We start from the raw sequence: 27441 nt of genomic DNA on the forward strand, positions 1-27441 counted from the left end.
TGCCAATAAGAAGAAGGGATTGATGGTTGCGGCTTGAGGGCTTTTCGTTGTTGTAAGTGGGAAAAGCAATCGTTGTGCAATGAGGCCTCAACGCAGTCATTTGTGCACTTGGATTTTCAAGCATCAAGCATGGTGGGTCTGTGTGCTTCTTTTGTGATGTTTGTCTTTTCTCTTTTCTAATATCATTTTCTTATATTTGGCTGAGAAAAGATTGAGACATGCATACATTTATATCATAACACACTTATGCAGACTCACAACTTTTTGAAGACTAACTTGCTCTTAAAATGTTGTCGGTAAAGTAATACACAATGTCCATATTCCAAGCACTTGGGTTATTTATAACACTTTGTTCCCGCAAGGAAGATTGATCTGATATTAGATGTATCAGATTTTTCCTTTGTCGGGTGACGAAACCGATCAGCTAATGGATGCTCTTGAGTTGCAAGTGTAGCGTAACTCTTGGCTGGATTTTTCTTAAACAAAACAACACTAAACTTATATACCTCACATACTTTAGAAGTAATAAGAAGTAAGGATGATTTTCACAGAACCCAATTTGCAAAGAGAAAAATGAATCGAAGGAACTTCTTGAACTCGATCTAGTTCTTGTGACTTCATCCAATCTTCAATGCATCTTGAAAGGTACATGAGGTGTCACCATGGCATGTTCAACTCCAAGCTTCTTCTTGACACTTGCTAGGAAACTTGTGGGATCTTTATCTCGAGCTTCTTTGACTTGAACATCTCCAAATGATGATGTCTTCAGTATGAGTGCAAGCTCCTTGATCATTGTGTGTGTGTCCACAAGCCATGTGTTGAGATAAGTTGTGTAACGACGATTATGACATATGAAATTCTTGTATACAACAGCACCTCAAAGCAACACATCAGTCCATAAATGCTAATCAATTTGGGTTTGCTAGCATCAAAACAAGAAGGTAAGGTGAATGATTGAACACATGGGAACCCTTTTGCTTACAAAACCTTCTCAATCGGGTGGCTGACCACTCGATGGTAGCGACAATACTTCCCGTCCTGCTTCTTCGGGTTGCTTCGATGGCGGTAGCTCTATCAATTTGCGTTGGAGGAGTTCATCGAGCATTCTCGAGACTTCAGAGTCTGGAAAAGGGTACTGCTTTTGCTCCAGCTCCTTAAGGCTCATCTTGGCCTTCCCCTTGTCTTGAGTTGGAGCGGGTTCGACTTTCTCCTTCTTCTTTTCAATCTTGATGAGATTGGTGGTATTACTCATAACCTCCTTCGTTTTTGAGGTTTTTGCTTCTTTCTTTGTCTCTTTCTTTTCTTTGTCTTTGTGAGGATCCACAGGACAGAGATCTCCATGAGTGGTGATGCTGAGCTCCATGTCATGAGCCCGGGTGACCAACTCTTCAAAAGATTGGGGTTGATCCCCTGGAGGATGTAAAGAAGACCCCAATGCATACCTTGTATGCACATGTCAACCGCCGATTGTTCGGCGAGACGGTCTTTGCTATTAAGGGCCAAGTTGGAGAGTTTCTCCATCGTTCGATGTACTCAATGATAGGCTCGTCCTTCCTCTGTCGAGTGGCGGCGAGCTCCTCCATGCTTACGGTCCTGCGGGTGCTGTAGAAGCGGTTGAGGAACTCACGCTCGAGTTGCTCCCAACTGTCGATGGAAGCAGGCTCGAGGTCTGTGTACCAGTCGAACGCATTGCCACGAAGAGAGCGGACGAACTGCTTCATGTAATCACCGAATGTGTTGGCATTGTTGCACGTCTCCACGAAGTGGGCAACGTGTTGTTTCGGGTGCCCTCCCTTCAAACTGTTAGAACTTAGGAGGCTGGTATCCGGCTGGCATGCGTAACTCCTCGATGCAGGAGCATCCCCTTGGAAAAATCACATTGGCCTAAAAAACTCATTAGTAATCAATTATCTCTTTTATTTCATTACTTAGTGTTTGTTTAGCCATTTTAAGCCTTTCTTATCCATTTTGATCATTTTCTCTAGGTGGGGGTAATTAGGTATTTTCATGTTGTAATTGGCTATATATAAGGCCTAATTTCTTATTTGTAAGGGGCTTTTGATGAATATAAATTGAAACCTAGGGTTTTGGGGATTTGCAAGAAGAAGGGATTCTCTTGCTATTTTCTTGTCAAGAGGGATTTGTAAGCTTTTGCATGAAGCTTTTCTCCTTCTTTCCCATCCTCCCTTGTTGAATACAAGGTTATATATATATATATATATATATATATATATATATATATATATATCCAACATTGATCGAGCATCCCATGGCTTGGTCAGACATGGAGCTTTGCCAGAAATTTCAATCCCCCTTGAAGAAATTCTCTTATTTCTTGTTCGTGTGAAGTAGTGGCTGGAAATATGAAGATTTTGTGAGTTTTTGCTTTTAATTTCATCCACAATTCAGCATCAGTAGATAACCCTAAGCTTTCTTTATTGATTTTGGAGTAGAAAAACTCTTTACTGTGTCTCGGTTGTGCATTTGGATCAATGCCAATTTCAATTTCTACAAGTGTTAGGGATGTTGGGGCATGAGTGTGGTAGAAAGTTCCATTTATTTTGGGAGCCCTAATCCCAACATTTAATCATGTTGTCATCTTGATCGTGAGACACTGTTATTGAAAGTGTTATATATTGAAAGCTTATTCCCCATTCTTGGTGTTTGCATTTTAAGGAAGGTTTGGAATTGAATTTTAAGACTCTCTGTACTCTAGGAATGAGCTAAACATATGGAGCACAGGTGGTGTTTGCTTTAAGTCCTTAAAGAAGCAGAAATTCCTCTCTTCAAAACGCATGTTTATTGCTTGACGAAATGTTTGTGTTAGGATCGTGTTCGGTCAGCATAACTCCATTGTGTTAGAAGCTGGATGGAACTGATTTCATTGGCTTTTAGTTTTGCCAAAGATGAAACACTTAATGTTTGATAGAAGGCCTGTGAAAAGGGTTCTATATAAGGTTTTTGTCTTTTGAGAGATATGACTCGCCCTGCGTCAAAAATGGTATCAGAGCAGGTTGTGCAATGGTTCTAACCTCTGAAGGCTTGGTGAAATTGCATTTAGTATTCTGTTCTTGAATCTAGAATTTAAGTTGTTTATAAGTGACAGCATTTGATAGAAGCATTGACATTCATATGGATAGGATCCAAGTGATTGGCCGAGCTCACTAATTCTGGGACTGAGATTTATAATTGCAGAATCTGCTCGGCAGCACTGATAGTGTTGGAATGACAGTGTAGATGTGCTTCAATACTCCCTCATGGCCGGAAATTGAATTCTTTTGGATCCGTTTCCTGGAAGTTGGCTGCTGCCCATGGTTTGGATTGATGAATTAAGGCACTGCTCTTGGGATTAGAAATGGTTTCAAATTTTATCATTAGAAGCAGCTCTTGCATGGCTCTAGCTCCCTTCAATCCAAACTGAGCACTAATAGTGAACTGAAACAGCTCAGGAAGACAGAAACAAGGTGAACACAATGACAGAAAATCGCAGGCCGTTGCACTTGCTGCGATGACATATTCGGACAGTCAACTGTGTGGTTGAATCTGGTTCTGTTTTGGATAGTTGGAAATTCCTTCCATGCATACAAGCTCTCTAAGCCTTACTGAAATTCAAGTATTTTGAGGATCTTTCTTACATCACATTAAGAGTAGAAATTTTACAAGTATCTGATTCCTTCGCAGCAGAAGTCAATTTGGAAGAGATACTCTAAGCACACACCCTTTTAGCTGGTCTTGCCTTGCATCTCGGCCTTATGTTCGATACCACTGCATCAAAAGCGATTATACGCTTATTGGCCAATATACACTACTACTGATTGGCTACGGTTCAGATTCTATGTTGGTTGCTTCTTATTGTTAACATTGATTTGATATGGCTCATCCTACTTTCGAAGAATTATTTGATCAACTTAGGGAAGGAGCCAAGAGATAGGATGCCATGTTGGAAAAGATCCGTGGCATCAATCGTAGATGGGATCAGATTTGTTCCCAACAATACCAACCCCCTCCAATGAAGAAGCATACTTTTCAAGAATGGGAGAGGATTAGTAATGGAGAGAAAATGTCGAGGACGACATCTCCAAGGCGTAGTGCTCATGTTTCCTACGACCTCCATTGGGGTGACTTGATGAGGCTAACATTCCTGAGCTCTATTGGGGAATGGAGTCTGTGGAGATTGTAGATTGGGTATATACCGTGGAGAGAGAGTTTGACACCAAGCGAGTACCGGAAAGGAATCGAGTACAGTTGGTGGTTGACAAGTTCATGGACCGAGTAGCAGATTGGTGGCGATTCTTGACTTACAGGCGACGAGAGCTCGATGAACTTCCAATTCAAACATGGGCTGAATTGAAGAAAGAGGTTGCACACCAATTCCTACCATATTGTGATCATTCCAAGTTGAAATCAAGGCCAATAATGGCTCGGCCTTCTTCCCCACCACCACGGCCAAACAAGGTGCTATCTTATCCTTCTTCCATGATTGAATCATCGACTAATTGCTATGTTTATCCTAATTTCAGCACTCACTCGGTGGAAGCAATCCATATGCAAGGAAAGCATGAGAAAAATGATGATATTGACAAGGAAAATGAGCATGATAGTCACTCTCAATTTGAGCGCCAAGAAGAAGCCGACAATGTCATTATTTTGGAGCCAGATGAAGGCATTGAGCTTGATGAAGCTAGTTCCATTAGTGGTGACTTAGAGGTGAATTCTAAGCATATGGAAGAAGAAAATGAAATGTTTGAAGCTATAGGGCAGCAAGTCCACTTGGAGCCAAGTAATGGAGATGATGCCCAAGTTACATCAATGCTTGTCATTGTTGATGGGCATCCCAATCATGATGAGCTTGAAGAAGAGGCCAATGACATTCTAGAGGAATATGCCAATAATGAAGACCATGATGAATCAATAATCATTGAAGAGTGCTTTGAATATGTGAATGAATGGTTAAGTGAGTACGCTTCTATTTCTTTCACTTGCTAGTTATGAGGTTGGGGATATTGAAAGTAATGAGGATGAATTGCTCTATATGGCTGATATGGACAACAAGCGTGAAATTCATGGTGGTGAAGTTCCTATACTTGGTATTGGCTTACAGTGTGAACAATATCAATTTGAAGAAGCTTTTGGGAATGAGCAAGGGCTAACACATGTCAGTGAACTTACACATGGGGAAAACCTTGAAGAAGGATTTCATGAACCACAGTCTAAGAGGAGAATTTTGGCCATGGTTTGGAAAATAAAAAGGCTGATATGTTAGAGCGTGCTGGCTTCTTGAGTTCTTGGTGCTGCCCTCACATGCCACTATAATTCAAGAGGAGTTCTATGAGGTATATTCACTTATATCTTCGCATGGATGGTTACATATCCATTTAATTCACCGTCGAGTTTCCTATCACCATCATTATGGTAAGAAAATTGTTATGCTACAAAATGGGTCAAATATGGAAGATTACTATGGAGATGCGGTCCTTAATCGAGTATGGATTATATTCATTTTTGATCCGGGAGGAGTTTGACGATGACGAGGCCGGTGGGGAACTCGAAGACGAGTTCTTTCAAGAAGGGGAATTTGATGCAGGAGCATCCCCTTGGAAAAATCACATTGGCCTAGAAAACTCATTAGTAATGAATTTTCTCTTTTATTTCATTACTTAGTGTTTGTTTAGCCATTTTAAGCCTTCTTATCCATTTTGATCATTTTCTCTCGGTGGGGGTAATTAGGTATTTTCATGTTGTGATTGGCTATATATAAGGCCTAATTTCTTATTTGTAAGGGGGGCTTTTGATGAATATATTTTGAAACCTATGGTTTTGGGGATTTTGCAAGAAGAAGGGATTCTCTTGCTATTTTCTTGTGAAGAGGGATTCCGTAAAATATATACTAAGTATATGGTCCTTCACTATAGTTGTTTCTTATGGAAGGACTTGATAGCTAAACAGAAATTTATATTTATATGGCATTCCTAATTAAATACAAGAAATTTTCATTTATAACATATCCTGTAGCTATACATTTATAAGGTATTTAATAGGTAGAGAGACATATATAGGGAAATTGGTTAAGAAAATTGGAAAATTGGGGAAGACAGAGACTATAAATAAAAGATAAACCTTACGTTCACGGAAACAAAACCAAGTAACTCCATGCTCTTGCTTTGGACATGAGGTGAAAGATTAAATCATCTTCTTTCCTCCATATATAAATATCATTTGCAGAATATCAAAAGTGAGGACTTAGAAGTTAGAAAATGAGAGTTTTAATATGGTGCCCGACCGTCAAGTACAGTCAAAACAGATATTTGATCCAACAGCTGCCCACTTTTTAAGAGACTGCTGTTGGATCAAATATCAAGGGTGTTACTTTTGAAGTACCACATTCACGGTACTTGACGGTCGGGCATCATATAATTTCTCATAAAATGAATTTTGACAAAGCGAAAACTGCAAAAGATATTTTCTTGTGAATACCAGGAGCGCATGGTAATTGAAATGAATAGGCAGCATTAAATGAAAGCTCCCAGGCACCAAGGCTTGAAAAAGATTAAAAAGAAAGAAAAACATAATTAGTAGAGTTACGCATAAAAGAACACTAATTGTAATCACAGAAATCGGATCAGTGGATACGTAGAAATGGGTGTAAGATCCACAGGTGCCCATCAGAATGCGTAACAACAAAAAGTTTTGATATGTGCCTAGTAATAGCATCCTTGTTCAAATGCACTCTCGGCTACCGTTACTTGTGCATATTTAACATATCTACAAGCATAGAAATGAATATGTTTAGGACTCGCATCAAAATCATATGTATGTTCAACATGTTTATCTCATAACATTCACAGAGCGTAATCTTCATGGTTGAATGCATTAATAACATGGAGGAAGAACTGGTAAGCATCGATAATAAGAAATCAACATTGTAAGCGAACTACCAAGAGAAAAACAATAGGAAATCGCAATGTAGAATAATTTACTATGCTATTCACCATTCTTTAAAAAAAAAAAAATTTAGTCAGACGATTTCAGGGCCTAAAAGATAATAAGAACATGTACAATGTTTAATTCCTAAAAAATCTGCATTCAAACTCTAAACCTTGATCAATATTCACATATATATAAGGAAAAAAAAATACGACCGTCATAAACATTCCTGAAAAATCATTTTAGCCACATTTGGCCTTGGCATTTGTCTAAGAAACAAGATACAGGCAGGTCCAGACATTATTTTTTTCACATAGAAAAGGGTAAGCAAGAAACCCAAGATTATTAAGTCTTCAAAGTTATGTTGGGAAAAATCCCAGTCTTCGGTGTCCTGCGCAAAGATCGACGGTTGGGATTAGTGGGGCCCATGATATTAGTAATCACAAGAGGTTTAATAACAACCTAACTACCAAACGAAAGTGGAAACATAAATGTAGGAAAGAGTAGGAGAATGAAATGGTGATGGGCAGTTTCTATTCTTCAAACTCTATAAAGATATGTATCTCTAGCTGAACCGGGCGGGACGCTGACGAAAAGTCCTACGTGGGTCTCACCCATTCAGCCCATTTATTTATGTGTATATATACAGTAGCTATGTATATGCACATCTCATATATGAATATATAAAGTACCATATATACACAATAGCTATAAATATATACAATATACCATTTCAAAAAATAAAGTACCATATATACACAATAGCTATATATATATACACTCACACGATGTGATGCATGCACGGTACTGACACACGTCACTGTGACACACGTCTCTTAATGCACATCATAGTATCTGGGAGGTTTTTATTTTTTGCTTTTGTTTACATTAAATTTTTATGAAACAAAAGTTCCTACGACGCATGCCCATCACTGTGACTTGCATGCTTCACACAGAGACATGCAATGCACGAGTGTTTTAGAATTTCTGAGCCATCCATTAATGAGAACCCGCTCAAAGTGGTCCGAACCAGTTCATGCTTACTGATGGGACCGGTTCATACCTATTTTGAGTGAAAATTTTAAGGGGTGGGACCGGTTTTTAAAGTTTTGCATTGTTCTGGATTGATTGGTGAGGTCCACTTAGGCATGGATAATTTAATTTCTGTGTATCTCATAGTTTCATGTTATCTAAGGTGTGTTTGAGTTTGCTTCTGACTTCCAAACTCCTATGGAGTCTAACTAGTGTTGTTGGGCACTAATTATAAAGTGTTTTGGTTTTGATTGACAATTACAACTAGATGAGTTGACCCCAAATGGTCTCTGATGATGAAATTTAGGAACCCTAGTGATGTGTATATGCATTGAGTTCTGCATATGACATAGGGGTTTCACTAGTTAGTTGAAGTTGTCAATGAATGTAATCCGATCATTCCAAAAAAACCTTTTCAAAGAAGGTTGATCATGTCATTGTTATTAACTTTAATTAGGGTTGTTTTTATGGAATTGGATCTTGCAACGGAGATTGGTTTAATTCTATATACATGTTGTTATCCTAATTAAATGATGGTTTTATATTTTTGGTTAATAAAATGAATAGATCATGAATTTCCATAATGTGAAACACTGCATAAATGATAAAACGGAAAACCCTAGATCATTTATGTACTAGTGGTTGAACCGTGTTACACATAGTGACACATCCAGAACTGATAAAACCACAATTAATGTTGTGTTTGTTTGTTCAAGGGCATCAGTAAGCCCAACGGAGGGCTTGTGTTTTTGTGCAAACAAGCAGTGTGAGGAGGGTAGACTTGAATAACTTTGTCGGGAGTGCTACTTCTGTCCAATGGTGTTGAGCACCCCTTGTACGTGTTGTGTTGTCTAGGTCTAGTCGGTCTCATTGGTGAGAACTGATTGTGTGTCGTGGCTCGGCCCAACGGAAGGGTCACGATAACATGCCTAGTGTCTCGCTAGGATCACAGTATTGTGTTGACTAGGTTGAAAGCTGACTTGTGTTGTGGCTCGGCCCAACGGAAGGGTCACGATGTCAGGTATTTTTGTGGTTCTAGACTATCTGACCGATTTCCCTAAGGTCGGATTGGCCGAGTGATGTGATTTGAGAACCAATTGTATGTTGTGACTCGGCCCAACGGAAGGGTCACAATGATAGGCCTGGTGTCTCTTTAGAATTACGGTATTGTGTTATATATATATATATATATATATATATATATATATATATCTGCAAAATTGCCCACAAGCTCTTTCCACCTCAAACACAAAAAATTGTGTCTCTGCATGGATGAATATCTGTTTCACAAAAATTGAACCCATTTTAGTGGTTATTTACATCCTTTTCTGGATGCCATATTCTGAAAAGAGTCAAATGAGGCTTGAGCTCTTTTCCACCAAAGATGAGACGCCGATCAGAAGTTGTTTCCCTCATCTTTTGCTTAAACTTGGCAATGACATCGTCGGTGGTGCTGGAGCTCTCCACATCAAGTGACACGATTTTCCAAGTCATTGTCCTAATAAATAACTGCATCACAAGAGGATTCATATAGAATGTGGCTTCTCTTTTGATGTTATATTTGAGCAAAGTCCGGTGATCAATGCTCTCTCCGGTTGGCATCTTGATGAAAATTTGAAATTCTTCCCAAGGACGAATGACGATATGAAAGGTGGCTTCGATTGGGATGTTATAAGCTGTGAGAGTCTGGCTGTCCTCAAGTGATCTTCCAGCATAGATGATTGTTTGTTGCTCTGAAGGGATCCCCTCCTCCTCAATCTTACCCTTGACGTTCAGGACGGTATTCCTAGGCATCACTTCAAGGGAACCTTTTTTAGTTTGGAATACCAAGTTTGTTGCCTCCAGCCCCTATATATAGAGATACACTAGGGTTAATGACTAGTTAATGGACTCTAGCCCAAGTAGGCCCACTACACTGGTCCATTATCTTATTGGGCTTATATCATACATGGGTTATATCATATACTCAAACAACCCTAACCTAACCCGTTGTGGCATTATTTCAATCCTAACCTGACCCAACTCGTTTAACTCAAAATTTTGAACCAGCTCTGGTCGGATTCGGGTTGGCCTATGGCAAAAATAGAAAAAAGAGTACAAAGAAGAAAAAAGAGTACAGGGTTAGTTCAAGCCAGGTCCAGTTGCTTTAGACCACTAACCTGACCCAACTCAAGCCGAAACTAGGTTAAACCCATTGGAATCGGGTTGGGCCTGACCCAAGTTGCGCCACTGGTGGACATGAAAAAAAAGGGATGGAAATATCATTTTTTTTAATGGGATAAATGTTGTTTTACGTCCATTTTACATTGAACGAAATGGGAAGTGATATTTCCACTTTTCATTTTCATGTTTTCTGTTAGGGAGAAAAAAAAAGGGGGGTGGAGATAGGATTTAAATTGGATGGCTATTGAAGCATCATGCATTTAATTAATTCTGATGGAAGGTAACCAAGTGGCATGTGATGTGAAACCATTTAAGCTGAAGTCTAAATCTACAATATGATGTGATGTGAAACTGTTAGAGGGTTTATCCTAACCCTCTATAGATCGGAGGATTAGGATCAACCTATATAAATAATTTTTGGGGCGCAACCTATTTAGGTTATGGCCTATCTAATGGACGGTTTGGATCATCCTATGGTGCGGGCCATACCATACTTTTAATAAAGTGAGGAGTGCCCTCATCAAAATACAGTACTGTGGATAACATTTCCAGAAAGAAATCAGTGAATAAGATTTTTCAATAAAAGCAGCGTAACTCCGAAAAATTGACAGCAAACTAGTCACAAGATTGGTCATAGTATATATTGCTAACAACTAGACTAAAAGTTACTTAAAAAATGCATAGTGTAATAAACAATACAAGCTTAAAATATTTGGCATTCATGAACAAAAGAATCTGATTCAATTGTGATATTGTTTAATGCTCTGTTTGGTTGGCTATTTTTAAGGAGATTGAGGGGAGAACATCTTCTTGAGATCTTCTTGAGATTGTTTGGTTGCCTTTTAAGGTCTTTGACCACTAGCACTGTCGGGCGACGGTCGGGTGATGTGGCGAGCTCGAGATCTTCTCTCCAAATTTCTTCAAATCAAAGAAATTTATGGAGAAAATCTTGGGGAGTTCTTTTTGCCCTTATACCAAACCCCCCCAATATTTGCAAGACAAACCAAACAATGTTTCTTTCTTCCACCCTTAATCTCCCCGTTGACTGATCTGTTTTAGATCTCCCCTTTAATCTCCCCTTTGACCGCTGGGATATAGATCTCCCAATGAATTAGCGGCATCCAAACAGAGCATAAAGGTTCTAGAAAGGTTCTAGAAGAAAAGAATGAAAAAATCCATATACTCCATCCAATCATAAAAGATAAAGAGAAGTACAAATATACCTGCTTATCTTTTTTCCTATATCACATGTTCCATGTGTGAATATATAACTGTAAAACACAAATAAGGTATAAGAAAGAAAGACATACATATAGTACAACTATGATTCAAAAGCTATGACAGTCATGCAATTCCAACATCTAAAATTATAAACTCAAGTGCATTGCACTTTAACCCGAAGGCAATATAGACTTTGTTGTGATCTGTTTTTCTAACTTGATTTCTTCACCAATCTGATGAGGTAAGTTATGTATTATCTAACACAATAAACATATTGCTCTATGCTTAAATATGCAAATGATGATTCACAAAGGCCCTATTTGGATTGCAAGAAATAATTCAAGTCAATTTTTTTTTATTGAACTTGAACTGTTGTGGTTCAAGGCCTCAAGCTACTTTTTCAGTACTTATCCAACAAATAAAAAATAATAAACTTTGCCAAAAAAAAAAAAAAAAAAAAATTTCTTTTCCAACTTTTTGTTGAAAATTTCTGCAATCTAAACAGTGCCAATAGGCAAGCCCATTTCCAATCCAAAATGCATAATTTGGCCTAAGCCAATCTACAGAGCTACACATAATTATTCATTCACAGGTGAATGAGAAAGTTCCAGGACAAAATAAAATGAAAGAATCAGAAAAGAAGAAATCAAAATGAGTTAGACAATAGAAGAAAGCACCATCTCAAGGCGATTGAGAAAAACTAAAAACCCTAAAAATGAACAGATCAGGATAAGGAAGAATGAAAATAGGAATGAAATGCTATCTCAAATGTTAAATGGACAGATTTAGTAGAAAATGGAAACCCTCACCTTCTCAAAAGGACTCCACTGTTTTTTCTTCCTCATCTCCTTTACTTTTTTTTCTCGCCCTTCTCTCTCAGGCCCAATCTCGAACAGCTTGGGAATATAGATATAGTTTTGACTATTAAGGCTCTTTATACTCCGATTTCGCAAGTCCTACTCTTACTACCGTCCATAAAAACCAATCCAACGGTGTAAAAGGAATAATAAAATTGATGCGGATCGGTCTTATTAACCGTCGATAATTTCTCATCCAACGGTTTGCAGCCTGTAACTCCATTTATTCCCAGAATGCCCCTCCCAATTACATCAAATTTCATATTATTGAATGTTACGACTTATGAGAGCAGAGTACTAGAGTAGCACACCTGTAGCAGACCTGGCAAACGGGTGGGTCACAAAGGGCCCGGAACAGACCCCAACCATATGGGCCAGGTGGACCCACGGGTCAAAGTTTTTTTTTTTTTTTTTTGCTGTTTTTATTCCTACACTATAAGATGATCCAAACCGTCCATGTGAAGAGCCTTAACATAAATAGGTTGTGCCCAAAAACATATTTCCATAGGATGACCCTAGCCCTCTGATCTATGGAGGAATTGCATAATATTATTTATGGAAACCTATGTAGATCGGAGGGCTGAATCATCTTATGGAAATGATTTTTAGGCCACAACCTGTTTACGTTGTGTTCCATCACATGGACGGTTTAGATCATCATGTGATGGAACACAACGTAAACAGGTTGTGGCCTAAAAATCATTTCCATAAGATGATTCAGCCCTCCGATCTACATAGGTTTCCATAAATAATATTATGCAATTCCTCCATAGATCAGAGGGCTAGGGTCATCCTATGGAAATATGTTTTTGGGCACAACCTATTTATGTTAAGGCTCTTCACATGGACGGTTTGGATCATCTTATAGTGTAGGAATAAAAACAGCAAAAAAAAAAAAAAAAAACTTTGACCCGTGGGTCCACCTGGCCCATATGGTTGGGGTCTGTTCCGGGCCCTTTGTGACCCACCCGTTTGCCAGGTCTGCTACTCTAGTACTCTGCTCTCATCAGTCGTAACATTCAATAATGTGAAATTTGATGTAATTGGGAGGGGCATTCTGGGAATAAATGGAGTTACAGGCTGCAAACCGTTGGATGAGAAATTATCGACGGTTAATAAGACCGATTCGCATCAATTTTATTATTCCTTTTACACCGTTGGATTGGTTTATAAGGACGGTAGTAAGAGTAGGACTTGCGAAATCGGAGTATAAAGAGCCTTAATAGTCAAAACTATATCTATATTCCCAAGCTGTTCGAGATTGGGCCTGAGAGAGAAGGGGGAGAAAAAAAAGTAAAGGAGATGAGGAAGAAAAAACAGTGGAGTCCTTTTGAGAAGGTGAGGGTTTCCATTTTCTACTAAATCCGTCCATTTAACATTTGAGATAACGTTTCATTCCTATTTTCATTCTTCCTTATCCTGATCTGTTCATTTTTAGGGTTTTTAGTTTTTCTCAATCGCCTTGAGATGGTGCTTTCTTCTATTGTCTAACTCATTTTGATTTCTTCTTTTCTGATTCTTTCATTTTACTTTGTCCTGGAACTTTCTCATTCACCTGTGAATGAATAATTATGTGTAGCTCTGTAGATTGGCTTAGGCCAAATTATGCATTTTGGATTGGAAATGGGCTTGCCTTTTGGCACTGTTTAGATTGCAGAAATTTTCAACAAAAAATTGGAAAAGAAATTTTTTTTTTTTTTTTTTTTGGCAAAGTTTCTTATTTTTTATTTGTTGGATAAGTACTGAAAAAGTAGCTTGAAGCCTTGAACCACAACAGTTCAAGTTCAATAAAAAAAAACTTGACTTGAATTATTTCTTGCAATCCAAATAGGGCCTTTGTGAATCATCATTTGCATATTTAAGCATAGAGCAATATGTTTATTGTGTTAGATAATACATAACTTACCTCATCAGATTGGTGAAGATATCAAGTTAGAAAAACAGATCACAACAAAGTCTATATTACCTTCGGGTTAAAGTGCAATGCACTTGAGTTTATAATTTTAGATGTTGGAATTGCATGACTGTCATAGCTTTTGAATCATAGTTGTACTATATGTATGTCTTTCTTTCTTATACCTTATTTGTGTTTTACAGTTATATATTCACACATGGAACATGTGATATAGGAAAAAAGATAAGCAGGTATATTTGTACTTCTCTTTATCTTTTATGATTGGATGGAGTATATGGATTTTTTCATTCTTTTCTTCTAGAACCTTTCTAGATACTTTAAACAATATCACAATTGAGTCAGATTCTTTTGTTCATGAATGCCAAATATTTTAAGCTTGTATTGTTTATTACACTATGCATTTTTTAAGTAACTTTTAGTGTAGTTGTTAGCAATATATAATATGACCAATCTTGTGACTAGTTTGCTGTCAATTTTTAGGAGTTACGCTGCTTTTATTGAAAAATCTTATTCACTGATTTCTTTCTGGAAATGTTATCCACAGTACTGTATTTTGATGAGGGCACTCCTCACTTTATTAAAAGTATGGTATGGCCCGCACCATATGATGATCCAAACCGTCCATTAGATAGGCCATAACCTAAATAGGTTCCGCCCCAAAAATTATTTATATAGGTTGACCCTAATCCTCCGATCTATAGAGGGTCAGGATAAACCCTCTAACAGTTTCACATCACATCATATTGTAGATTTAGACTTCAGCTTAAATGGTTTCACATCACATGCCACTTGGTTACCTTCCATCAGAATTAATTAAATGCATGATGCTTCAATAGCCATCCAATTTAAATCCTATCTCCACCCCCCTTTTTTTTCTCCCTAACAGAAAACATGAAAATGAAAAGTGGAAATATCACTTCCCATTTCGTTCAATGTAAAATGGACGTAAAACAACATTTATCCCATTAAAAAAAATGATATTTCCATCCCTTTTTTTTCATGTCCAACAGTGGCGCAACTTGGGTCAGGCCCAACCCGATTCCAATGGGTTTAACCTAGTTTCGGCTTGAGTTGGGTCAGGTTAGTGGTCTAAAGCAACTGGACCTGGCTTGAACTAACCCTGTACTCTTTTTTCTTCTTTGTACTCTTTTTTCTATTTTTGCCATAGGCCAACCCGAATCCGACCAGAGCTGGTTCAAAAATTTGAGTTAAACGAGTTGGGTCAAGTTAGGATTGAAATAATGCCACAATGGGTTAGGTTAGGGTTGTTTGAGTATATGATATAACCCATGTATGATATAAGCCCAATAAGATAATGGACCAGTGTAGTGGGCCTACTTGGGCTAGAGTCCATTAACTAGTCATTAACCCTAGTGTATCTCTATATATAGGGGCTGGAGGCAACAAACTTGGTATTCCAAACTAAAAAAGGTTCCCTTGAAGTGATGCCTAGGGATACCGTCCTGAACGTCAAGGGTAAGATTGAGGAGGAGGGGATCCCTTCAGAGCAACAAACAATCATCTATGCTGGAAGATCACTTGAGGACAACCAGACTCTCACGGCTTATAACATCCCAATGGAAGCCACCTTTCATATCGTCATTCTTCCTTGGGAAGAAATTCAAATTTTCATCAAGATGCCAACCGGAGAGAGCATTGATCACCGGACTTTGCTCAAATATAACATCAAAAGAGAAGCCACATTCTATATGAATCCTCTTGTGATGCAGTTATTTATCAGGACAATGACTTAGAAAATCGTGTCACTTGATGTGGAGAGCTCCCGCACCACCGACGATGTCATTGCCAAGTTTAAGCAAAAGATGAGGGAAACAACTTCTGATCGGCGTCTCATCTTTGGTGGAAAAGAGCTCAAGCCTCATTTGACTCTTTTCAGAATATGGCATCCAGAAAAGGATGTAAATAACCACTAAAATGGGTTCAATTTTTGTGAAACAGATATTCATCCATGCAGAGACACAATTTTTTGTGTTTGAGGTGGAAAGAGCTTGTGGGCAATTTTGCAGATTAAAAATATAACACCTTCCATTTTGGTTTTTCGAACAAGGTGGGTCCGTCATGCTTTTGAAAACTTTGTGTTAATATGCACACGGATATCGTGTACAAACTTGGGCGCATAATCCTACAAGGGGGTGAAAAAATCATCTCCCTTATTTTAAAGAGATGTTATCGTAAAGAGTAATGCTAGGGAAACCAAGAGTAGGATCAAAAAGGGACCGAACAAACTGTTTCACGCCACAACATCACTAGTGACGAACAATTCCTTAAGTTTAGTGAAATCACAAAAAAGTAAATTTTTCTTTAACATGTGCCATTTTGCATGAAGCTTTTCTCCTTCTTTCCCATCCTCCCTTGTTGAATACAAGGTTATAGATATATATATATATATATATATATATATATATACTAGCAAAAAACCCCGTGCGATGCACGGGCCGACAAAGAATTGTATAGACCACATCATAGGTTGATCTAAACCGTCCATGTGATGGAACACAACATAAATAGGTTGTGCCCCAAAAATCATTTCAATAGGATGATCCTAGCCCTCCAATCTATAGAGGTTTCCATAATTCCTCTTCAATCGGATGGTTAAGATCACCCTATAGATTTTTTATTAAAAAAGCATAAAGGAGGGGGTAAGATTGAAATTATGTGGCTTTAATGGTGCCTTTGTTAAAAAGCATAAAGGAGGGGGTAGGATTGAAAATATGTGGGTTGAATGGGTGCATTTGTTAAAAAAAGTCAAAAAAAGTGATGTGTAATTCTCATAGAATTTTCAAAAAATTCTCTTCTTTTCTCTTCTACTATATATATATCCAACATTGATCGAGCATCCCATGGCTTGCTTGGACATGGAGCTTTGCCAGAAATTTCAAGTGCCCAGGAAGGAATTCTCTTATTTCTTGTTCGTGTGAAGTAGTGGCTGGAAATATGAAGATTTTTTGAGTTTTTGCTTTTAATTTCATCCACAATTCAGCATCAGTAGATAACCCTAAGCTTTCTTTATTGATTTTGGAGTAGAAAAAACCTTTACTGTGTCTCGGTTGTGCATTTGGATCAATGCCAATTTCAATTTCTACAAGTGTTAGGGATGTTGGGGCATGAATGTGGTAGAAAGTTCCATTTATTTTGGGAGCCCTAATCCCAACATTTAATCATGTTGTCATCTTGATCGTGGGACACTGTTATTGAAAGTGTTATATATTGAAAGCTTATTCCCCATTCTTGGTGTTTGCATTTAAGGAAGGTTTGGAATTGAATTTTAGGACTCTGAAATCTAGGAATGAGCTAAACATATGGAGCACAGGTGGTGTTTGCTTTAAGTCCTTAAAGAAGCAGAAATTCCTCTCTTCAAAACGCATGTTTATTGCTTGACGAAATGTTTGTGTTAGGATCGTGTTCGGTCAGCATAACTCCATTGGCTTTTAGTTTTGCCAAAGATGAAACACTTAATGTTTGATAGAAGGCCTGTGAAAAGGGTTCTATATAAGGTTTTTGTCTTTGAGAGATATGACTCGCCCTGCGTCAGGTTACCCCTCCCTTCAAACTGCTGGAACTTAGGAAGTTGGTATCCGGTGGGCCTGCGTAACTCCTCGACGCGTTGGGTGTACGGCTTGGTGTAAACCAGTGAAGATTGAGGAGCTCTTCCATACTGAGCGCGGATGGTGTCTGCTATCATGTTCTGAAGTTGTTGAACCGACAACGAGGCCACGGAGGCCTGGGGAACATTTAGTGTAGGAGTGTTCATAGCAGGGTAGCATGCGCTTGCCTGCTGTTGTTGTCGTCTGGCGCTAGGGGCCTCCACTTGCGGGGTGAATCCCGGCGGGTGGGATGGGTCTACGCTTGATTCTTGGTGATGGCCCGACTCGAGCCTGTTCATGAGTCCGGCGATTTGAAGGTCTTTTTCCTCCACCGCCTTGTTGAGTTGTTCTAGGTTCTAGTTGCTCTGCCATGCGGACGACCTGCTCCTCGAGGGTAGTGGCGTCAACCATCATCGCATGTCGGACGAAGATGGGAGAGCTTCCTCGAGATGGGGAGAAGCGGATGTAGATTCGGTCCTCGACCCGACACTTGATCATGAACTTGTGGAGGATCCAGAGAGATCGGACTTGGTCCTCGGACTAGAGATAACTCTCGCCACCGGTCGCCCTTTGACATAGTTGACAGGCTCCATGAGTTGGGAGAGTCCCGCCGTCGTCTTCGCACGCGTTACGGGGCCGACGGGAGTGTTGGTGGAGGAAGACGGGCTTCACACATTAACCCAAACTAAATACCCATAACCGTTGACGAGTCCTCAGTTCAAAATCAAAAGGGCAGAAAAAAGCTTAGATATTTCCAAACGGGAAGGGGTATATCCACCCTATTTCCTTACTTGGGACAGCCCCCTATAGTCTATTTATGAATTATGACTACTCTTTTAGACTAGAGGTGCGTGTCCTAAGTAAAAAAAGGGGCGTGAATATATCATTTACGCTTTAGAAAATCGATACATATGGAAATAAAATGGGCCCTTCTCTTGGATTTTAACCTTTAATGCCTTCTCTTTATCTTAGACACCTTTGTACGGTTACAATTCCCAATGAGCTGTATAAACCAATAGAAAGGTTCAAAATAAAGAAAATGGGTGGAAGGTACCAATATAGAGGCGACAAAATTCAAACGTTAGCTTAGTAAACTTTAACGTCAACATAGAGACTGGCACATTCTAAAAATAACAAGAAACACGTATCTGAGTAGGATTCTAATTTCCTTGTTCTCCTTTCAACGGTAACTAGTTGCAGACCCTTGCGATGCACGGGGCCTTTAGGAGAAAACAGAATATCTATGCCCTAAAACGCCATGATTCCATTAATTAAAAAAAATCCAATATGAAGAACTAAAACAAAAAACAAAAATATGCATTGAAATTGTTCAAAGAATATGAATAATACACACAAAAAACAAATAAAAATATATATGATTGCAAAATGTAATGCCTCATAAACAAACAAATAAATGGTAAAAATCAACAATTACAATAGCTACCATAAATGGGTCATACACATTACTGAAATCATTACACAAAATCACAGTTTTCAAGTAAGAATCGAATTCTGACATTTTTTTCAGCATAAATCTAAACATAAAGCATAGACATGAACATGAGAGTTGGGAATTGGTGCTCTTGCAGTCCGAACTGAGAAAAAAAATACTTCACACAATATTGTTCAATAAATGAAGTCGAAGAAAATAACCCACCTCAATCACATTAACATCCTCCAATCTTGATGGGTTCCATTAAATCTGTAGCTTATTGAATGAGGGGAATTCTCCTATTTTCATGGGAGGCAAATATATGCACTTTTGGGTCAAATATATGGACTTTGGCAAAAAAAATCTGTAGCTTATTGAATGAGGGGAAATTTCCTATTTTCATGGGAGGCAAAATATATGGGCTTTTGCAAAAATTCTGTAGATTTATCGATTTAAGATAAATTTTCCTATTTTGAGGGGGTTCTTTAGCTTATTGAATGAGGGAAAATTTTCCTATTTTCATGGCAGTCAAATATATGGACTTTTGCGAAAATTATGTACATTTATCGATTTAAGAGAAATTTTCCTATTTTAAGAGGAGACTTGCGAACGGAATTGAGAAAAATTAAAAAAAGGGGATGCCACATGGTGCACTGGAAATATTTTTCTAAAATGTATAAAAAACCAATCAATCCACATAAATAATTCAAACAAAAAGTAAAACAAAAAGGGAAACAGATACCAATATTGTGGCCGATGCTGCAATGCCATGTACGTCTCTATTGACATCCTCTTTGCTGTAACTTTCCATCAATAATAATTTTTCTTCCAATACAAACATGGCCTCAATGGGAAAGTAAATTGACATACTAAAATAAAACTGATTGGACAAACGTTTGCATGAAAAAGCTTCCCCAATGATGATATCCACTTCGTTTCATCAAGATCATTGGCCTTGTTCAAGAGAGAAATGTATTGAGAACAGTATATTCCATGATAAGCAATCTGTTGAAAATATGGTGTACTAAAATGAAAGGAAACTCAAAAGGAAAAAAAAATCACTGATTATATATCAATTTCAGAATAAATTATATATCAATTTCAGAATAAAAAATCAACCATAAATACTAAATAGACAAAATATAATTCTGGATGGTTTGAGTGGTGTAAAACTCCCTGTTCTGCAGAGATTTTAAATACCTTCAACACAAAATCACTTTTAGTGCCTTCATCATCTTTTTGATAGGCATATTGGCAGCACATATCTTCAAAAAAGAAAAACAGAAATTTTAAAGATCATGTTTTGCTGGTGGAGGATAATTTAATAGCATCCTAAAAAATGAAAAATAAGGGGAGACAGGCATGCCTGAAGAGATTGCTGAAAACCTTTTGAGTTCCTATAAATGGAAGAAGACAGAAGGCATATGATTTAATGGCGAATTCCTTGGAGTAGATAACGCATGGGAACTCAATGAGTTGAGAGATCCTTGGCTTAGGTTTTGAAAGTAATCCATTATTATTGAGAATCACGTTTGGAATAAGCAGATAAGATTCGGAAAAATTGCAATAGGCGAAATTTAATAGAGATTTAACCTCTATAATTGATATTGATGTGGGTGATTTGGGACGTGGATGTAGGCGTTTTGAAAAACGGCAGCCAATAGGAAATGACAATCCTTTAATCGTTGGAGTTAGAATCGATTATGGGAATAAGAAATGGATTATTTTGAGCTTTAAATAGCAAAAAAATTAACGCTAGAAGTAGAAATGTGTTTTTTTTCATTTCGGAATTATCAATGCCATGTTTGATTTTTAATTGCCATGAAGAATGGGAAACCGCAATTTCACTTCCCAATTTAATATAGATAGATATATAAGCGTTTAAATTACCGAGAGAGAGAGAGAGAGAGAGAGAGAGAGAGAGAGAGAGAGAGAGAGAGAGAGAGAGAGAGAGAGAGAGAGTTATGGGCATTTAAAGTGGTGTTAGTTATTTGGTTATTTGTTATGTGTTTTAGGTTGTGGATGTAGTTATTTCATGTGTTGTATAAGTGGGTTAGTGGGGTAGTTATCTAAATCTACCTTTATGATTATATTTAAGTTTTGTATTCAATGAATTGAGTGGAGAAGAATTTTACAGCAGCAAAGGAGACTTTGTTTGGAGAGTCATGGTTGCCTCTCGAATCGAGCCACTAGAAGGTCCGGTTGCCTCGATTCAACCTCTTTCCCCCTCTTTTTCTATTTTCCGTTTGTTTGCTTGTGTTACGGTCGATTAGGCACGTAACAAATTGGTATCAGAGCCATCGATCCCACGCCATGGCTACAACACGGGAGAATTTGGATTCAATGAGATGATTTCGAAAGATCAAAGCACTTGTTTTGGAATTTATGGACGGTCAACAACAATTTATGGAGGGATTGAACTAAATCAATGCAACGATCGAGGAATTTCGCAAAGACGAAGAAAAAGTTCAATCTTGAGAAGGTTGATCTTGTGGTGGAGAAACTTGCAAGAATCTATGCCGACGAAGATAATTTGGTTGAACATCACGTCAAGGATCATCTTCATTTTGTCGACCCATACGATCGTTCCATCGTTTCGATGAGTGTTTACGAAAAATCGGATTTCTTTCCAATGATCACAATGGATTTTGAAGGCGAAGTTCAGATGATCGCAACTGTTAAGATTTGCGACCCCGGTGGAATAATGAATTTTCTCCATCAAATCAACCTTGAGGACAAGGTTGTTTTTAAGGGGGATGGAATGCTATGGGCATTTAAAGTAGTGTTAGTTATTTGGTTATGTGTTATGCGTTCTACGTTGTGGATGTAGTTATTTCATGTGTTGTATAAGTGGGTTAGGGGGTAGTTATCTAAAACTACCTTTATGATTATATTTAAGTTTTGTATTCAATGAATTGAGTAGAGAAGAATTTTACAGCAGCAAAGGAGACTTTGTTTGGAGAGTCATGGTTCCTCTCGAATCGAGCCACTGGGAGGTTCGGTTGCCTCGAATCAACCTCTTTCCCCCTCTTTTTCTATTTTTCGTTTGTTTGCTTGTGTTACGGCCGAATAGGCACGTAACAAATTGGTATCAGAGCCATCGATCCCACGCCATGGCTACAACATGGGAGATTTTGGATTCAATGCGTGACGATTTCGAAAGATCAAAGCACTTGTTTTGGAATTTATGGACGGTCAACGACAATTTATGGAGGGATTGAACAAAATCAGTGCAACGATCGAGGAATTTCGCAAAGACGAAGAAAAAATTCAATCTTGAGAAGGTTGATCTTGTGGTGGAGAAACTTGCAAGAATCAATGCCAACGAAGATAATTTGGTTGAACATCACGTCAAGGATCATCTTCATTTTGTTGACCCATACGATCGTTCCATCGTTTGATGAGTGTTTACGAAAAATTGGATTTCTTTCCAATGATCACAATGGATTTTGAAGGCGAAGTTCGGATGATCGCAACTGTTAAGATTTGGGACCCCGGTGGAACAATGAATTTTCTCCATCAAATCAACCTTGAGGACGAAGTTGTTTTTAAGGGGGATGGAATGCTATGGGCATTTAAAGTAGTGTTAGTTATTTGGTTATGTGTTATGTGTTCTAGGTTGTGGATGTAGTTATTTCATATGTGTTGTATAAATTGGTTAGGGGGTAGTTATCTAAAACTACCTTTATGATTATATTTAAGTTTTGTATTCAATGAATTGAGTAGAGAAGAATTTTACAGCAGCAAAGGAGACTTTGTTTGGAGAGTCATGATTCCTCTCGAATCGAGCCACTAGGAGGTCCGGTTGTCTCGAATCAACCTCTTTCCCCCTCTTTTTCTATTTTCCGTTTGTTTGCTTGTGTTACGGGCCTTACGGCCGATTAGGCACGTAACAAATATGGCAAGATTTTAGGAAAAGATTTAATTTTCGTTACCGAAAATATTGGTGCAAGATTTAAGGAGAAGACTTAATTTTCCAAAAATTAAAAAAAATGAGATAATTTTCTTTACGGAAAATGTTGGTGCAAGATTTAAGGAGAAATTAAAAAAAGCTGAATGCGGTATGCAGAGGGGGTGCCACGTGGCACACCCTCAGTGTACCACATCCAGCTTTATATATACTAGTAAAAAAACCCGTGCGATGCACGGGGCATCGAAGAAAAGATAGTGACTAATTAGAAGAAGCATTAAAACTATATGCATTAGAGAAATTAAATAAATGATCATATTGCATATTTATTTAAACATTGTAAAATAGAAAAATGAAGCAATAGTTGACATTGGTTGGTTGTAATCCTTGACATTAATTGGTTGTAATCTTTGACATTGATTGGTTCTTAAAGGATCGAACACTACTTGATTTAGACACACATCTATTTAAACATGAATTTGAAGATGTTTTAAAGAATTTACGGGTTGTTGTAATCAGGTGAAGAACCTGAAGGAATAAATAAGGACGTATTAGCTTGTTCTAATAAGTCAAATAACTAATATCCATGGGAAACAGTTAAAGGTCATTGCATGTTGAGGTGACAACTTGAAGTCTTTCATAATGTATCAAGAAGATGAAGCAATAAATTAGAATGTATAAACTTTTAAAAGACATACCTTCAGTGAACCGTTGAAAAAGGGAATTCGGATAGGAAACCTTCCTAAACTACTATCAACCTGAAAATAAAAAAGACATAAAGCATCATATATCCAGAATAGATATCTTTTCATTAAGTCCACCAAAAAGAAATGAACAAAACATACCGTAGGCATCATATGAGGTTCAACTAATGATGTTTCATACATAGATCAAACATCGTTGCCCATGGAAACTGTAGAATGCATGGCCCCACTTATTATCAGCTTCAGATTCGCAAAGTTCTAACACATTTCCCACACCAAACCCACAAACATTAAATTATTTATTAAGATCACTTTCTTTCAATCTCTCATTTGCAGGTGCATTGGATACCTCATGCTAAATGAATGCCTGGTGGGCTCTAGCTTCAAACCCCTTCCTCGAGATACTTCGATGTGCTCCAACTACAAACCAGTACCATCCCAAAAGAATTGCAAAATGAAAAATAAAACAATACTATACAGAAAATGTAATCCAAAGAAGCATTCCACTCATTATTAATTGCGCTTTTCAGTTCTTCTAGTAGTTTGGTTTCCAATCTCAGCCCATTTGTTACCAATCATCCCGTGGGTTTCAACTAACATCATGTCTTCTTCACACTATGTATCCTTCCATAAACAGTACCCCAAGTAAAGAACAAAAGGTAAAAGAAAGGTAAAACACATTGAACATGTGAAGTGTTACAAACAAAAGAAAACATAAGTGTCACCGTTGCACAGGCGATTAAAATTTCTTGACATGTTGCATAAGAACAGTCATTAAGAAAATACAATTTGCAAATGCGGGTATGCCTAAAAGCATTGCGAAAAAAGAGTGCTATTTGTAATAAAGAATCAATTGATAGTTTAAGCAATAGAAATGTCTCCATTTAATCATAAGAACATAAACACATGGAGGCCAAAAAACAGAGAGAGAGAGAGAGAGAGAGAGAGAGAGAGAGAGAGAGAGAGAGAGAGAGAGAGAGAGAGAGAGAGAGAGAGAGAGAGAGAGCAAAGTAACTATTTGAGCTCGAGGAACGAAAGTCATACCATTGTCATGGCTTCTTGGCGAGCTCTTAGATCCAGAAGCAGCAGAAGAAATGTAGCAGAGAAGAATAGTTAGGGAGATAAAAAGGGAAAGTGAAACGAAAAGTCCAGGGCAGCTTGACAACGGGGAGGTATAACTGGCCTCAAATTTTGAGAAGTCTAATTTTTTTAAACTCAGAAAAGCAAGTAATTGTAGCTTCAACTTACCTTCATTAGCATATTGCATTTCAAAAAACATCAAATGATCAAATTCAACATTTTGTAATTTCCATTGCAGCTGCAGAAATCAGCCCTATATTTTGCAAGAGGTCATGGAATAAGGAAAAGTACAGCACAGTAGAAACCCTAGTTGTATAGATTCCATCTAAGATGGGATTAGGGTTTGGAGAGGGACGGATTCGTGAAAATGGGGTGACACAGAAATTCCAAATTATAATACAGAATTTGACTCTCCTAATCTAGCCCAGTCTGTTTCTACAAAAACAACCATTATAAGAACTATAAGGAAGAAAAATAAAATGAAAATACAGAAAACCAAAATAAATAATTCTAAGTGCGACAGAGCTTTAAAAGTAAGAGGAGGAGATCGCATGGCATGAAATACAACAAAACAGCCAATTTCAATTCAAAAGAATCAAAGTTGTTCAAAATTGGAAACAGAATCGACTTTTCTGGTGAGTATGGATGATCTCAACGGAAATCCCCAGAGTACAAATAAAACTAAGCAAAATCCAATAGATGTAATAATATTGAGATAAAAAGAAAAAAATTGAATTTCAGGAAATTGGAGAGATGACGGTTCCAAAACATAAGCATAAACATTCCCTACCTCAACCAAAACTCCACCGTTGCAAAACCCAGTCCGTAGACCCAGCAAGAATCTAATATTTACTCTGGTTTTGACCCGAAACCCTAAATCTGTGAAAATATTTTGCAGGAGAAGATGGAAAAAAAGGTTTAGGCTTTGAGAAGGTTGGGAAGGGCAGTTGGAGAGGAAGGTGAAGGATATCGAGAAGGAGTGTCGGTGGGCGGTTGAGAGCTAGATAGAGAGATCGATATAGTTCTCCCCGGAGAGAGAGAGAGAGAGTAATGCTAGGAAACAAAGAGACGAGTGCACCGGGGGGGGGGGGGGGGTGTGTGTGTGGTCTACGACTGAAATTATGTAGTTCAAAGGGGTTTATTTGGTGAGAAAGCAACCAAAGTCGACGTGTTAAATTCACAGAATTTTCAAAGAAATGAAGATATATATCCGTGCGATGGACTGGGTGACCAAAAAAATTAAATGTTTCATGAAACAATGTCGTAAAACTGTTAAACAAAAAGAAAAAATATATACATTCGAAAAAAGGCGCACATTGAAAACGCAGCTGGGATCTAAAACATAGTTAAAAAAAGATTCATAGTCCTTATTTGGAGGAAGCTCAATTCATGTGACGCATAGGTGCTATTGTATTTCAATTCATGTTCTCAATAGTCTATCATTGTGTAATGGAGGTTTAAATCTGTGTGTATGCATGTCAGTGGGTACGCATTCACTCTATAAAAAATCATACACTGGGCATGTTGATTCAAGTCGACCATTAACCCGTGTTAAATCCTTTATCATCATATTTCTGATACTATTAAGTAACATCAACATAAAATTTCATCATTGCATCAAAGTGTGAATAACATTGAGAGTAGACCAAAAGTTGCCTCTATGAGAGCTATATAGCCCAAAATGATAGAAAGTAGCCCAAAAGTTGCAAGAGATCATATGATCCTAACAATCTGAAGAATGGACCCTGATTTTTTAAATCCATTACCCGGAGCTTTCGCTCTTCATACAAAGATGGCATCTTCAATCTCACAATCTGTATAAGAACTGTTAATGAGGAACCGAAGAGCTACAACAAAACCTATGAGAACAAACGGTCAAACCAAATAGAGAAAAATTAAAACCATAGAATTTCTACCTGTAATCTAACTTTAATCTAGCTACTCTAATCACGGCAAAACCAATCACAAAACATGAGAACTCTTCCCTTAAAATTCTATAGATATTTTTTACTACTACCAAACTCAAATAAATCAAGTTACAGGGTTCTTCATGATGACCGAATGAAAAATAATTTTTTTTTTTGGTAAGCAACGAAAAATAAATTTGGTAGCTAATTCCAATAGAACCTATAGGTTTCTAAATATGTTTGGGTTTATTGCTAACTCCCAAAAAAACAAAACCCATATATTTGCTTTTGGGAATGGGTAAGCTATAGGGCTGAAAAGGATAAAAAAAGGCATTTGTTGACAACTCAAGTAGGATAAATCCAAATATTTGCCTCTGGGAATGGGTAAAGAAAGAAATTAAACAAAAATTAACATGAAACCCCTAATACAACACAAAGGAATCAAGAAAAAAAGTAAGTAGTACCTTCCGGAAAAATCCCTTGTCATTTCCTTCGACACCTGATCCAGTTGAAGCTCCACAAAAAGGAAAACAGAGATCTAGAAACCAATAAAGCAAAAAAAAAAAAAAAAAAAAAGAGAGTAAAAAGAAATAAAACAGAGAAAACATGAATAGAAAGCTCACCTTCTCTTTATATATTGTGCAGTAGAACGTGGGAACGTTAGGAAGCCCTAGTGAATTTGACCATGGTT

General features: G+C 37.7%; 1 long non-coding RNA gene and 1 pseudogene across 1 annotated transcript in view; one reads left to right on the forward strand and one right to left on the reverse strand.

Annotated features, from left to right (window-relative positions):
* The window catches only part of LOC143890097 (uncharacterized), a 34201-nt gene that overhangs the window by 5464 nt on the left and 1296 nt on the right, over positions 1–27441 (forward strand). The window lies entirely within an intron of this gene.
* Positions 6598–6735, reverse strand: LOC143891489 (small nucleolar RNA snoR2/U65; annotated as a pseudogene).

The sequence above is a fragment of the Tasmannia lanceolata genome, unplaced genomic scaffold, assembly GCF_043159265.1.
Source record: "Tasmannia lanceolata isolate RefF3 unplaced genomic scaffold, GAP_Taslan_0.1 ptg000013l, whole genome shotgun sequence".
NCBI lineage: Eukaryota > Viridiplantae > Streptophyta > Magnoliopsida > Canellales > Winteraceae > Tasmannia > Tasmannia lanceolata.